Raw genomic sequence first — 16,196 nt, 5'->3', positions numbered from 1 at the left:
AAACGATGCGATGTCGGTAATTGAATTAGCAGCATTTTCATTCGTTTATTCGTTCGAGCAATACTGTGTGTATGTGGCCCGCCTTCAAAGGTGAAATTAACCAATAAAAGACAAATCGGTTTGAAACCGCATGTAATTAAGCTTCATACAAACGCAATGGATTGTACCTTATTGTACCCGGGCAGAAAAGAAAATCGAACAAACTTTCATCAAATCGTCTGCACTACTGCTTCCAATCCTCCTCTTTGATTGGTCCCAGCTGCAAAATACAAGTGTAAGCTGTGATTTAATCTAGAGTAAACCAGGATTCACACAAACGCCATTCCAATCGCCTCGTCTCGTCCCACGTCGGAAGGGCTTGCCTAACAAATGATAACAACCAACCGACAGTCGGCTATTTACACCGAGATGTTATTTATTTTCCTTTTCGCACCCATCCATAATCCATTTCGCAAGACACACAACACTCGCTGCTGCCCTCCCCGAAAGGCAAATGTGCAGTGGAGTTAATGAGCTAATGAGAGGAGGCACCGCAGCAGCAGCAGCAGCAGCACTGGACCCCGACAGAAGCTGATAAGCAGCCAAATCGTAAGCAATTATCAATGCCCACAGCGCAGTCAGTACAGGCCACTCGGTAGGTACCGGATTTATGTTATGATTTGTGTCCATTTACAACGGTTAAAAAGTAAAACAGCATGATGTCAGTGTGGTGCACACTTGGACGAAAACTTGGAGCCATAATGTTGACCGATGACTGATAGTGCTAAGGCGACCGCGCGATTACACAAGGGACACAGAGCTCTGCTTGAAAGGCAACGTGTTTACTAAATAGTTAGAAGCTTGTTTGCAATGTTTGTGGCACGAAACCGAAAAAAGGCGCTTCTACGACAACGTATTTGCTGCCCCACAGATGGGCTCGAAAGATTAGCGGACACTCTACTTTAAGGTTGCTTTCTTTTTAGTTAACAAACAAATCTCTACTCATTAAAAAAAAATGTATTCGATTGCGCGCATTTGCTTTTGGAATATGTTCTAAATTTGTTCATCATTGTTAAATGAAACAGCAGTAACAACATTCAACCCCGGTGGCCTGATGCTAGATTCCCTCCTGAAAGCACCCAGAACACATCAAGAAATGCCGCAAAGCGCCTATAAAACCGGCTTAATCGTGTGGATCGTAAAACCGAACGGTCTGGGCATAACGGCTAAATGAGTTTTTATTTTAATGTATGTTGAATTTGAAATAATGATTTTTTACATACATGTTACAAAATATGGCATTATCAATTTCCGTCTTTGAAACATAATCATAAATATTATATGTAAGCTTGTTACATACAATGCACGAAATTAAAATAGTACATTATAAGTAATAGAACTTTTTTTAGAAACCTGTCTTACGTCTTTCTTTCTTACACTGTAAGCTTTAAAAAACTTTAAAATATTCAAGGAATATTGGTCGATTGCACAGAAATATTCATAAAAACGGGAGCGAAATAAAAATATACTTATTTTTTGATTGACACATATTCCACGTTAAATCAACAAGTTACATTATAGGGCTTTAAAGGTTTAAAACAGACTATGTTAACATCCTGGACTGAAACATCCTAATCGGTATGGTAATTCCGCTATTTATGCAAAAAAAAACGTGTTGCTGCTATTTTAATGTCGTGGAGTGTACTGTCTGAATTCAAATAAACGCTCGGAGTTTACGAAATTTTAAACCAGCTCACCAAGATAAGGTAATATTTAAAAGCCGTTAATTTTAACAATAAAAATGATAATTCGTATGTTCTGTAGATGATGAATTGATGATTCGACGTACAATCGACAATATTGAAATGGTGTTTGAACGGTTTAAAATTAAGATGGTAAGAGAAGCTCTGTATAAGTAGTCTTTATTGTAGTTTACCGAACTGTTGAATGTGCATTGTGCAAAAGGCCTTATAGACAAGAATTACTATATTCGATTTTCTAAATACTTGAAAGGCTTAATTTGATCAGACAAACATTATACAAATAAAAAATATCACCTTGGAAAACCAAGTAGACCTCAAGCAAAATAAATAAATACATTTTTTTGTAAATTGTTTGGGTGTTATATAAATAACTGTAATTAAGTAAAATAACATAGTTTTGCTACACAACCATCGATGTAAAATCCCTTACATTCTAATAGGAAAATTAAAACCAAGTTATCATTTTACTAAAATTGGTTCCCAAATATAGAGATTAATCTTTGCAAAGCTCAAACAGTATAAAATAACCATGGATCACACAGATTATAGCCCAAAGTCAAACACATGCAAACTCCTCCACTCTTATTCCCCCATCATCGACGTGTGAAAAGAAAAGGAAAGTTAAAATGCAGGAATTACAACAAAAATAGTACAATAGCTTCCACGGTTTTTCACATTCGCAGCACCCAATCGTCTGGCGATTGGATTGTCCAAAACACGCAATAAGCAAACACATGAAAGCCCGCCAAACACATCACACAGCCATTGAACTGAACGGCGCGTGTATGTGTGTGTGCGTGGAAAAGCCACATACAGAAAAACGGGCAACACAAAGCCACTTACCAGCAAATCGATACTAGCGACAAATCCACGGAACGGAACCAAAACCCGCACCCGCCTTTGCTTTCCTCCCCCGCGCCCTGTCCCACAAGTTGCAATCGCGGCGCCGTTGGTTGAGTGTAACAAATCGATTGATTAAACAATAACAAAACTTCCCCCATCCCCCGTAGCGTGCCGACAAAACGCCGCGTCAGTCGCTGCCCTAACCAATCGGCCCCGCCGGTGGTATCGATTGGAAGTGATCGGGTTTGATGGTTGCCTCTGCCGCTTCTTCCACACAGTGCCAGTTCCTCCACCAGCCAGCCCACCTGGCCTGGGCCTGGAACATTCGTTTTCCCACCACACAGCCACCACCACCGCAACAAAATGGTAACATGGGGGCAAAAAATACCCATTACCGGTCACAACAGAGGCAGCAGCAGCAGTGCAGTGCTTTCCACCCTTCGTGCAGCTCAAGCAACTTTACTCCGCTCCCTTCCCCCCATCTCCCCAGTCCCCCATTTTCCTCCACACCGATGGGTCCGTGAGAACCGAAAGTTCATCCGTCTATTTCCTAGGCGGGGTCATGGTCCACCCGTCCCCCCCCCCTCCTCCCGCTCACGATTAAGGGTCTCGACTTTGATCTACAAATTGAAATGGAAGCAACATTTTCTATTAGTGCAACAACGGGACGGGGGAAGAAATTATTAAATCTAATCGACCGGGCTGCAACGGCGTATGGGTGGGAGAGGAGGGAAGGGATGGCGGAATCGGATGCCGACCGTCTACCATTAATACACCACACCACCTCCGTACACTGGGCCGTTTTTTCCGTCGTTGGTGTGTTTGTATCCCCTTTTCACACCCATTTTCCACAACATGGGTTTGTGATGGTAGGAGGAGGGAAAGAAGGGGGGGGGGGGGTTAGAGGATGCGCTTCTTTGCTCCTCCACTACTTCCACTCCACCTGTTGTTGGCGTCAATAATCGCGGATTGAAATCGTGAATCATGTACCCCCTCCCTCCCTCGTTCTTCTTCCTCCCTCATGCTCTGCCATACCTCCGCTATGGCACTATTGACGCTCTGGGGCTCTCCAGGGGATTGTCTTGTTCCGAGTGAACCATTTTTCTGAGTTTCATTTCCATTATTTTCTTCGCAATTCCCACAGTTCCCTTCTCCTGGATGACGTACTGCCCCGCTGCTGCCACGGTACACACACTCATGAGCCTGGAGGTGCGCCTATCAAAAACATGAAACAGCAATACCGTTGTGTATGGAGTAGCTAAACCGCAACAGAGTCGCGCGTACCAGCACCCCATCTCCTCACCCCCCTCCCTCCACTACACTCCATTTCCCTACGTGTTTTTTGTTTTGTTTCTTCTTGCATGCCCATTCTCACACCATCTATCTTGGTACATCATCACATCATGGTTGTTCGCATTTTGTTCGGCTTTTGTTTCGCATTACATGGGCACGGACATCGAGCTAGCAGCGCCTTGCCGGTCCAAATGCAATATTTCCTATCTATGGAAAAAAACAAAAATACACGCACCGAGTAGTAGAACTGTTCTGCCACAGCACATCGTTTGTACGTGAAATATTACACAGTTTGTAACGCTATATCTTTAGCTCTAATAAGATTCTATTTATTTTGCTACAAGCAGCTGCTGCTCCGCCCTTCGCTCCAAACCAAACAAACAAACGGCAATTGAAATTGAATAAATCAGCATTAAAGGAAAAAAAAACATACACAAATTGAAACACCAACAAACAGCAAGTAGGCGATGGCGAAGAGATTTGTTTATCGCTGCTGCCACGTTACCACCACTGCCTGCTGCCTGCGCGCTGTCAATTTGACAGTCGGTTGCCGATCCAATTAAATTCAACAACCAACATTCGGGGGGCCCGGGTGTCCCACCACCCCCACCGCACGATTGTCTGGCTGCCACACAAGCAAGCACGCACACGGGCTCGCCATCCAGAACCGAAAGCAAACCCAATGGCCAGTTAACTCCGGCCGGCGTCGTAACCTTTTGGCTTTTCTTTGCGGCACGGCACGGCACACACACACACACGAGAGAAGCAAATGCGCCCAACGAACAAACGACCGCGTCGTAGTTGGTCTGCGGCTACTGGGCTGGTGTGTCTCGGCTCTCCCAATCTGTCCCACCCACCCGCCACCGTCCCGTCTTTCCTCCATTCCCAACCAACCCTTCCCCATCGTGCCCTTTTCTCGCTTCCTGTTGATTTTAGCTTTATTTTCTTCTGGTCATGGCTATGGTTCGTTTCGTTTCGTTTCGTTTTCTCATTCTTTTTCGTTCCGTTGCCTTCGTCTGTGCGGGGCCACGCTTTTCTAGTAGCCATCTAGATGAGATGGTCGTTTTGAAACCACCCTTTATGGCGCACTGCCTCCCCCCTTCCCCTTGGAAGTGCGAAGGCTAAAAGGAATGCTTTTGCTCTTTCCTATGCCTCATCAATTTCAATCGAGATTGATTGCAAGCTAGCGGCGCAAAGAGTTTGGCCATCAACTTCCAAACGCGATTGCAAGGGGAAGATGTTTTGCGATTAGTTAGCAAAAAAAAAAATCATGAACAATAGATCTGAAAATACAAAAAAAAAGTATTTTTAAATAATCTTTTTTTTATTTATTTAATTTCAAATTATTACAGCTTCGGCCGTACTTTCAAAACATTAAGTATCGACCGATTTTGCTCTCAGGACATTTGTTTCCTGTATTTTTAGCCTTATACCGGAATAATTTTAATTTCGCTGTCTTTTTTTTGGTAAGCCATCTTAATATTCCATATGGCCCGATGAAGATTCACTAATAGATAATAAGAATAATAATAATAATAATAATAATAATAATAATAATAATAATAATAATAATAAATATAATAATAATAATAATAATAATAATAATAAATAATAATAAAAATAATAATAATAATAATAATAATAATAATAATAATAATAAACACTATTTTTTTATTTTTAAAGTACTGTTTGTAACAGGAATTAATGATTAATCATTTAGCATTTCAACCAAAAGTTAATGTGTTGAAAAGCATCAAACTAAAAAAATGTTCGGCAAATATATGTTGCACCATAAATTATGCTCTCCATGAGCATGTTAACAAACACACACACACACCTCCCGGAATCTGTGGACCCACCGTTACACTACGAAATCAATTATTTATACCGTATTTTCATTCGATTACACACTCCACCCACACACCCCCACCACCTAGTAGGTCCATCGCCTCCACCACCCTGTTTCACCTTGTTTCCATTCATCCGGAAATGGGCAGAAGATAGAAGAAGGAAAAAACCCTGCCTGTACCGCGCTTTCCTTCGGTGCTTGTGTGCCCGTGAGCAACTTCGGCGGAGCAGAAATCACTTTACTGAACCTATAAAAAACTTAATCACTTCCCACTGGCGCCGATCGTGTTACAGCGCATTACATAAAACGGACGAATCGCTCCTCCCCCTCCCAACCAGCAAAAAGGTGGAATAGGCAAGCGACGGCAAATACATACCCAAGAAAGCAGACGGTCGTCGGAACGCGGGTCGATGAAGCGAACTAAAACGGAAATGTCAATTCGTACCCCTCGCGCGCGCGTTGTGCGCCTTCAACTGCTATTACCCCGCGCACCAGGGGGAGAAGGGGAAAAGGGCGTGTAGGGGCGAAGAAGAAAAAAAAACAACCGACACGGACCAGCAGAACGCTGACGAAGCAGCAGCAGCAGCAGCAGCAGCGCCGCCACACCAAATGGGGCGAAATGAACGGCTGGCATGCATAACACACTAATCAACTAATTAGACGATGTTGACCCAATCCCGACGCCAAAGTGCCAATCCTTCGAGCCGCACCACCCGCCCACCCACCCGCGCACACAAAACGTACCGTTTTGAAAAAGGGCGCGAACATACAAAAAGACGGGGACCTCCCCGCCAAGAGCCAAGGCAACAACCAGCACGCAGCGGGTGTGAAAAAGGAATGGAAAAATTGGGGGGGGGGGGAAGTTGGTCGGATTATTCGCGTACGATTAAATCGTGCTTTGCACAACTTCCCACCCCACCACCCCGTACCAATTACTTCTGCTTTCCAACCCAACTCCCCTCGGCAGGGGCAACAGACGCGCGCGCACGCCACTGAACGAGACAAAAGCGCGCGCTCCACGCGAGTCTGCCAACCATGCCGTGGGCAGTGCGAGTGAGCGAGCGAGTGCGAAATCATGTGAGCGAGAAAGTGCGCGGGCGAAAGAGAGAGAGAGAGAGAGAGAGAGATAGACCCGTTTCCAAAACAATTAGCACCACAATTTGTGCTCTCGTCGTGGTCGTCGACGTCGTCGTCGTCGTCAGCGCCCCGCTTTGGACGTGTTTGTGTGCCTCGCTCGAGGGTGACTCGCACCACGCACGCATCGGTTGTGTGTGCTCCACCGCCTGGGCTTCCCAAAGCGAGCGAGAGAGAGACGGAGCGAATAGGACACACATAGAGACGGAGCGAACGTGTCGAACGATGTGCGTAGGAAGAGTGTGGTTATCTTCTCGCTTGAACGGGAATTATAAGTTCGTGCTCCCCCGGTCACATTAGCAAGCACTCAACACGAACCGGCCAAATAAACGGAGGTCCACCATCTTCACCTTCCCACTCCATCCCACCCCCAAACACATAACCGCACTTTGTCCAGCAAGCGCACAGCATCATCTTTCGCCGCCGCTAGCGCTGAGCTCTCGACCTGATGGTCAAGCTAACCGCATACACACACGCACGCACACGGAAACTACACATATGGAGCACGTTGGTTTTGCTCTCGCTCGCACACGCGCACGCAGATGGAGAGCGTTTCTCGCTCTTGCTCCACTCTTCCGCACCGTCCCCATGCTTCTGATGTGAAGCAGCGAGACACACAGTACACACACACACACGCGGGCGAGAACATGGTCCCGCGCGGCTTGGGTTTCGATTTCATGAGTCCGAAAGCGGTGGCAAGAAGCAAGACAGCGAGCGTGTTTTAGTTTTATTTCACTGGTGTCTTGTAGTTTTACCAACCACCTCCCTCTCCCTCCCTACCTTCCACACACACACACACTCGCTCACACTTCATCCAACCCCTTTCTCCTCTTTTCTCGCATACACAACGTGGCGTGTCGTGCCATGTAAACTTGATTGTATCGATGTGCTGTCGATGATGATACCAACGTGCCGCTGCTGCTACTGCCGTCACCACCACCACCTCCGCCGCTGCCCCTGCCCCTAGGTACATTTTTGGTAGATCTGTTTTTAACCTTCTCCCTTTTTTAACCACATACATACAAACGGCCCCCCAACGCCACTCTAACCCCAACCACCGTCGGCCATCACAAACACGCCAGCAAGAACGGAGATGGCACGGCAGCAGCAACAGCAGCAACAATAACAACACAAAACCCGTCCATTATGTTGCACACGCTTTCGGGGGTCTCTTTTTCTCTCTCCTTCTCACTCTCTCCTTCAACCGATCATCGTCGTCAACCTCTCCCCCCCCCCATCCCCTCCGCCCTTCCCACCCTTTCTCAAATACCTACGCACGCAAACGGCTTGTGTGTGTTTTCTGTGTGTGTCGCTTTGGGTTGCTACGACCAACGCAACGGTGTTTTTAGCCGGCATGAGCGATTATTATTAACCACAGAGCCGTTTCCCCGGTGTTGTCGGCTGTCTCCATCCACCACCGTTACCGCCCCCTCACCATAATCCGCTAATTCGAAACAGTGAACCGACAAAACTTTACAGATTTTCTGAAAACTGGCACTGTGTGTATTTTTTTTGTGTGTTTTGTTCTTTTTTTTTGTGCACATGTGTGTTTACCCATTCCGTTCCTTCCGCTTTAGATTGCATTCGATCTTCGCACGCGCTTGTGTTGAAATAGTGAAATACGTAGTTTCACCTCCCGCTTCGCTAATGGAGCGTACACCACACTGCTCCACACTGATAGCCGGTAACCACACACACACACACACACACACAGAATGAGCTAAACGAGAACGTTTAATGGCAAATGGGGTCGCTCGCCGCTGCCGCTGCCATTCAACACTGATTTTGACTGCAAAAAGTAGCCCTTTGCAACTACGCAGTACACACAATAGTACGATTTCAACATATCATACACACCTCTTTACTCCTCTCCTCTTCTCTGCGTCTCACACCCACCGGTGCAAACGATTAGCTCGATTGAAGACTGGTTTTTCTTTTTTGCCAACCGACACCGACGGGCCCACAATCAATTCCGCGCGCACAACGTAATCGTGCGGTTAAAGCCGCAAATCAAACACAAGCCGTGCTGGCCGGCCCGCTGCTGTTCACCACTCGACGGTGACACGTTTTTGCTGCACGAACACACTTTAATTCCGTGAACAACTTACAAACAACCAAACACAAACCCGTATCGGACGGCGACAAAACACACCGCTTAATCGACGACGGCACCAAAAACGCGACGCGCACCACCTTCGCTCTACTGCTGATAGCTAAACAATGGTGCTGCCACGAATGAATTCCAGCTCTCGAACACTCTCAAGCCGGCGATTTGCCAGATCCGGTGTACGCGTTCAGCGCTTCGCACTACGTAGGGAACAAAAAAGTAACACGCACACACCACCGATGCGACACGCTGGGCGAGAAGGGCGAAACTGAACGCGCCCGAGAGTGAATTCGCTCGCAACACACATATGGCTACCCCCCCGAGAGACAGAGAGAGAGAAAGAGAACAATTTCTGAGAGAGAGGGACAGAGAAAGAGCACAGCAGGCGGTGATTATTTGTGGTGCTGCGCTCTTCGTACGCACGCACTGGTGCCGGGACGGCATGTTCAGCCATGCCTTGCTCTTTCTCTCTATTACCGTCTCGACGGGGCGGACGCGATTGTCTTTCTCTTTCTGCACCGTGCTGTAGCTTAGCCCAGACGATCAACAGCTGATCTGCATAACAAAGTGCAATTGGTGGTTCCGTGGCTGAAATTATTATTTCATGTTTTTGGCAATGTTGTGCAACATAAGCGTTCTTGCTACTGCCTTTTACTTTGTTTTAAATAATACTTGTTTTCAATCAATTGTACGGCATGTTTCTTTATTTTTTAATATACAGCCCTGCTTTTCCAACTTACTTAATGCACAGAAAAAATAAAATTTACAGACACATGTTTTGACCAAATTTCAGCCTGCAAGTGTGAAACTTCCATTTGAAAAACAGACCTGAGTCGTGAACCCCTGCGCAATGCTGTTGTGTTTCAAGGAAATTTAGAGGGGATATTAACCCTTTCACGATCAAGAGATATATTTTTCGCATGTACAAAATAGTGATGGGAAAAATTAATCTAAGAAGGGACCTGAATCTTCGAATCCCAATCCTGGATAGGATTCGAATCATCGAATTCCAATCCTGGATGGGATTCGAATCTTTGAATCCCAATCCCAATCCCAATGTAGTATAGCGTTTTATTCTAGTTTGCAGCAGGGGGGGAGGGAGGGCTGAATTAATTAGAGCTGGAATAAGCGTTCTTACATCATAATTAGTACAGGTCCCCGAGATACGCGGACCTTTCTTCAACATCAAATCAAATAATTTATTTAGTGACTATAACTTCTCATTAAATGCTACATTACATTACATTTGCTTTATAAAACTGCGTGATTTGACTTCCGAAATTAGAGATACGTGGTTTCTCGCGTCCCCCATTGATAGCGTATCTCGGGGACAGCCTCTAACTTCAATCGTAATCCCAATTGCAATCGCAATCAGAATCCCAATCTCAATCGATTCCTAATCGAATCGCAATCCGATTCCAAATCGAATCGCAATCCTAATCGCAATCGAATCGCAATCCCAATCCCAATCAGAATCCCAATCGAATCCCAAAAGAATCCCAATCCCAATCGCATTGCAAACGAATCCCAATCTCAAATCAAATCCCAATCGCAAAGGAATCTTTTAGGGATTCAAATCCTATAAACGGGTTCCGATCGAATCTTTCTAGGGATTGAATCTTCGAATCTCCCGAATCCTGAATCTCCCAACACTGCTACAAAACTCATTATCGGATCTCTCTCTCTCTCTCTCTCTCTCTCTCTCTCTCTCTCTCTCTCTCTCTCTCTCTCTCTCTCTCTCTCTCTCTCTCTCTCTCTCTCTCTCTCTCTCTCTCTCTCTCCTCTCTCTCTCTCTCTCTCTCTCTCTCTCTCTCCTCTCTCTCTCTCTCTCTCTCTCTCTCTCTCTCTCTCTCTCTCTCTCTCTCTCTCTCTCTCTCTCTCTCTCTCTCTCTCTCTCTTGTTGGCCTGCTCACGATAGAGCATGTCGATGTGACATGACCCGGTTAACAATCATTCTCCAGGATGCTCGGTCCACGACTGCAGCCTCCCATCCATGTAGACACCCGATCTCCTTCAGGTCTCGCTTCACCTGGTCCAGCCTTCGAGTTCGCTGTGCTCCCCTGGTCCTTATGCCGAACTGGAGATCGCTGTCGAACACCTTCTTAGTGGGACATGAGTCCGGCATCCTCATGACATGCCCCAGCCAGACTTCGCCACCGTCAGGATGCTCGGTTTGCCGTACAGCTCAGCAAGCTCGTGGTTCATCCTTCGTTATCGGGTCATAAATTATTATTGAACCAATATTTTCATAATAGAAATAAACATACTTTTGCATATTTTTTTATAATACTAATATACAGTTACTCAACAAAAGGCAGCGGATCGAATAATTGAAGAACTTTAAGCGAGTACGTAAAGAAGTAGTAATAAACAAGTAACAATTGCATACCTAAGAACAAAACATAGTGCATCTTACGCTCTGGATTGCTGGTTGGCTTTACTCAACATTTCCCAAACAACTCACAAACAGTTTGTCTCCAATTTTAATGTTTTCATACCATAGCACACAGTCAATCTGTTATAGTACATATGTAACCTATTGTCACACTCGATTTTTCTACATATTTATAGAGAAATAAGAACAAAGAAGTTGTTACCGGGGTCTTTCAAATCACTGCGCAACAAACCCCGGCCCCTAAAAACCGTAGCAAATACTCAAGTTCTAGGTGAATTTCTCTATCGATGCCGAGTACACAGTACACAAAGCTTTGTATAATCGCTTACATCCGGAACTTTCCCGGACTTTTTCAATCGAGTTCGAGAGCAAAATCGTTCATCGAAGCTCATCGGGAACGACAAATCTATCCATGCTAAGCGATTACCGTTGCAGGAAGCAGGGTTGGACTGCAGTAGAGAAGTTCTGGAAGAAACTGGATCAATCGTAACGTGTGTGTTTATCAATGGGCTGGAGTGTGGTATTCGTTGATGTAGCCTTTAATGTAAAAAAACACGAGAACTTACACTGCTCGAGTATTCTAACTATCTTTTCTTCTATGGTACAACAACCGCTGTCGGTCAAGGCCTGCCTGTAACACTAGTGGACTTTGGCTATCAGTGACTTATTGTTACCATAGCATGATAGTCAATGCTACGTATGGGGACACGGTCTATTCGGGGATTGGACCCATGACGAGCATATTGTTAAGTCGTACGAGTTGACGACTGTACCACCAGACCGGCCAATTCATAGCAATACGGTACCAAAAATCTTTTTAGGCCACTTTTATTCTGTACGTACTTCTTTACTGAACTCGCTCGGTTATATGTGCTGGTAACGGTTGCATTAAGCAAAATTGACAAAATGTTGACACCCCTATCAGTTGAACTCTAACCATGATGGCCAAAAACGTGAAGGATCTTCGTTTAGAAGCGTATGCATTCAAAGAACGGCATTCCGTAGTGTTAAAAACGTACTCCGTACGGTTTGTTGTGGATGTCATATAAGCCTGTTCCGGCATCTACAACATATTGGCACTATAAGACAGGAGTCAGAGCATCGAAGGAACGCCCAGTTCCGAATGGCCGACGACCCTGAGCAACAAAGGAACTTCAAAAGATGCTGAAAATTAAAACCGAGAGACGAGCCGCTACAACGTTGAGTTCGCTTGGCCTGGAAGTCGAAGCAACCGGCCAAAGAGTGAAATAATACTTGGGAAATATGAACACACATGTCAGGAAGCGGAAATTGCGTCCACTGGCTTTGCAGTGACAAGCAATCGCGCCAAAACTCAATGCGATCATTTTAGGCGAATTTCGGGGGAATTTCGATATCCCAGTCCACCAACTGGTCCAACTAGTAATGTGCTCTCTGGAGCAACCCACGACTCCGATACGGCTACAACTATTGTTAATCAAAATCCGATTCCGGCAAAATGGAACCACTAAATTCGCCCGGAGCCGAAGTCGCAGGAAAATAGATTGGAGATGTTGGACCTAGTGATGGGTAAAGTTAGCAAAAATCTGGAGTCGACACCGATTCGGGTCTGATAAATTCGGTTTCGACTCCCGAAGGTAGGTCCGCCCTGTATTACCCGGAATCGTCCGAAATCGTCTGGAATCGCATGGAGTCGCGCGGAGTTGTCCGGAGACGTTCGGAGTCATCCAGATTCGTCCGGAGTCATTCGGATTCGTCCGGAGTCATTCGGAGTCGTTCGGAGTCGTCCGGAGTCTTCTGGAGTTATTGGGAGTCGGAGTCGTTCGGAGTCGTTCGGAGTAATAACCCGTACTGTTACGTTTCGAAGGCCTACTCCGGACGACTCCGACTCCGAACGACTCTGAACTCCAGAACGATTCCGGATAAATGACGACAGGCAGCTCGCAAGTTCGTATATTTATTTCTCCATGTATGCTTAAATAATTACCTTTCAAAGGATGTTCATGGAATGATCTCTTTTAGTTATTTTTTCTAAACCCAACAGAAAAAAGTCCATTTTACTACTCAAACGTTACACATTGATTATAACTATTATCATAAGTTTGTTTCCCAAGTTGATTATATGCTTGGTTTTTTGTTTTACTTTTTAATAGATTTAGCAAATTAGCTGTTTTTGTTGTTACGAATGTTTTTATGTTAACTGTAAGGAAGCGGACCAACGGTCCCGGAGATAGCTCCTAATAGTTCCTGATCTTCTTCTTCTTCTTGGTCTGCTCATGTACGAGCACGTCTAGTAGACATGGCCAGATCGCCAAGCCGTTTCCAGGAGACTCGGTCCTGGGCTGCAGTCCTCCAACCACGGCTGCATCCGATCCCCGACAGGTTCGACTCCAGCCAACTCCAGCCTGTAGCATCCAGCCAACGAGCTCGCTGTGCTCTTCTACACCTCGTGCCGAACGGGTCGCTGACAAGCACCCTCCTGGTGCGCGTATCCTTCCGGCCTCCAGACATCGTAAACCATTCCTTCCTCTGGTTACGGGTCGCGCGGCCAATTGTTCGCTCGGCCGTGCTGCTGATGGCTTGCTCCACCATACGCCTGTGGTCATTGAGAGACATCGCCTCGGTAGTGGTGTCTTCCGGCAACGCTTCCCCAAGCGCGAATGCGAAGTCCCTCGCCACATCAGCTTGTCTCAGCCGGTCTGTGTTGAGCCTTGGGGTAGGCTGGTAGCGCAGTTTATTAGCCACGCATAGTTTTTGGTGTAACTTAACCATAGCCAGGAAATGGTCGGGTGTCAACGTTTGCTCCTCTGTAGGTCCTTATGTCGATTACATCCGAGAAGTGCCTTCCATCGATGAGAACGTGGTCGATCTTCAGGTGTAGCTGAAGCGAGATGCGTGCTGGAAGAAGGTGCTGCGGATGATCATGTGTTTGGAGGAGGCGAAGTTGACGAGCCGAAGCCCGTTGTCATTCGTCAGCTGGTGGGCACTGAAACTTCCTATCGTCAGTTTAAATGCCTCCTACTGTCCGACCTGAGCATTAAAATCCCCTATGACAATTTTGACATCGTGTTGTGGGCAGCGGTCGTACTCCCTCTCCAACTGCGTATAAAAGTTGTCTTTATCGTCATCGGTGCTCTTAAGATGCGGACTATGCGCATTTATAAAGCTCAGGTTGAAGAACCTGCCTCGAATCCTCAACCTGCACATCCGGGCATTGATCAGCCACCACCCGATCACTCGTTTCCGCATCTCACCTATGACCAGGAACGCCGTACCGAGTTCTTGCTTTTCACCACCGCTCTGGTAGATCATGCAATTACTGCGATACGGACGCTCCGTCACTCCTTTCCAGCGCACCTCGTGAAGTGCTACTATTCTGAAGCCACGGGCCCTCACCTCGTCCGCAAGAATGCGGGAACTTTCAGGTGCTGTGAGGGACCTGCAGTTCCATGTCCCGAGTTTGCAATCGTTAGCCTTGTTCGGTTTCGTGGGTCGGTATCGTTTAGTCCGGTTCGAAATCTCTTGGTTTCTTTTCGTTGCATTTGGAATTTTCTAGGGGTGGCTTGCAAGGCCTCTTCTCGAGCCTCCTGTATCGTCGGAGGGCCTACGCATCCTTGATTAATGTCCCTTAAGATGCCATGACAGAAGGGACAGCCAGCCGCCCCTAACATGGAGAACAGATGCTGACCACCCCCCCCCCCCTCGCTCTATTTAGCCATAGAACCCATCCTTCCAAGGGGTTGGGTTTCCCTACGTACGCATGCTCAGATTATTGGAGAGATATGTTACGGTTCTGTACGCCGTGGACGTATTGAGTCGGAGTAGGGTATGGAGATCCTTTATTAACCTTCGAAAGGTGTCGGACCATACCCGTATCAGTGCGGTATTGCTACAAACACTGCTAACAGAACCTTAGTTCCCGATACGCTATTCTTTTTGTAGAATTTTTTGGCCCTGACTCAACTCAAATTTCAAATTTCATCCGGAACAATCGGACCATCTGTTCACGTAATAAGCAACTCTGAATTTCCTTAAGGAGATTCAAATTTTATCAAACGTTTTGATAATTTCCATTATAGTTGATCTACTCTACTCATTTACCGATTTGAATGAATTTGGATTTCCAACCCTTTTTTCATTAGTTAGCGCTTGGCGAGCTATGTAAAGGATGCTAAGAAATACCGTTGTATTCGATGGAGTGAGATCCATCGAATTTCCTTGATGAAACTATGGCAGCCACAGCCATCGTAGAGTTTGGATCCGTCCTCAACTGTTGTAGTGAGGTATTATTATTATTATTATTATTTATTTAATCTTTAACGGGCCGTATGGCCTAATTAAGATGTAACAGTTCAATTAAAAAAAATACATAGCAAAAACAAGATTTGCATCGCAATTCACTGCGGCCACGGCAAAAGCCGGAGACGTTCCTTGAAGCACTGAGTTGAGATGTCGAAGTCGAAGCAATCCGAGACAGTGTTGAAGACAGCCGACATGCGGAACATAGGGTCAGACTGACCAGCACTGGAACGGGGTTGAGCGAGCCGTAGAGTTTCTCTAGACCTAAGTGTTCGGGATGGTGCATAGATATCGACTCGATGCAACAAAGGCGATGAGTCGATTGAGCCATTTAGCAATCCAGCGATGAAAGAGCACTGTGCATTGCGTCTTCTAACCGAAAGAGATTCAAGGTCTAGAAGACGGCACCGCGCAGCATACGGAGGAAGATTATTGCGATCCTGCCAGGGAAGTAGGTGTAGGGCATATCTCGTGAGCTTACGTTGAATCGCCTCGAGTCGAGCAATTGAAGAAGCGGTAGTTGGGCTCCAGACTACGCACGAATATTCTAGAACC

At 46.0% G+C, this 16,196-nt stretch overlaps 1 protein-coding gene across 17 annotated transcripts in view; it reads right to left on the bottom strand.

The window, feature by feature from the left end:
* LOC121589001 (protein groucho-like) overlaps positions 1-9,228 on the bottom strand; it is a 193,981-nt gene extending 184,753 nt beyond the window's left edge. For 11 of the 17 annotated variants that reach the window (XM_041907508.1, XM_041907517.1, XM_041907526.1 and 8 more), the window contains exon 1: positions 8,719-9,228. The gene's annotated coding sequence lies outside the window, so the exon portion shown is untranslated. The remainder of the gene's footprint in view (positions 1-8,718) is intronic. The other 6 variants (XM_041907509.1, XM_041907510.1, XM_041907512.1 and 3 more) reach the window with 3 other exon arrangements.
* Between the last annotated feature and the right edge of the window lie 6,968 nt (positions 9,229-16,196).

The sequence above is a fragment of the Anopheles merus genome, chromosome 2R (assembly GCF_017562075.2).
Source record: "Anopheles merus strain MAF chromosome 2R, AmerM5.1, whole genome shotgun sequence".
NCBI classification, from domain to species: Eukaryota; Metazoa; Arthropoda; class Insecta; order Diptera; family Culicidae; genus Anopheles; species Anopheles merus.
Note: the sequence above shows the minus strand (reverse complement) of the source record. Positions and strands in the feature narration are given on the sequence as shown.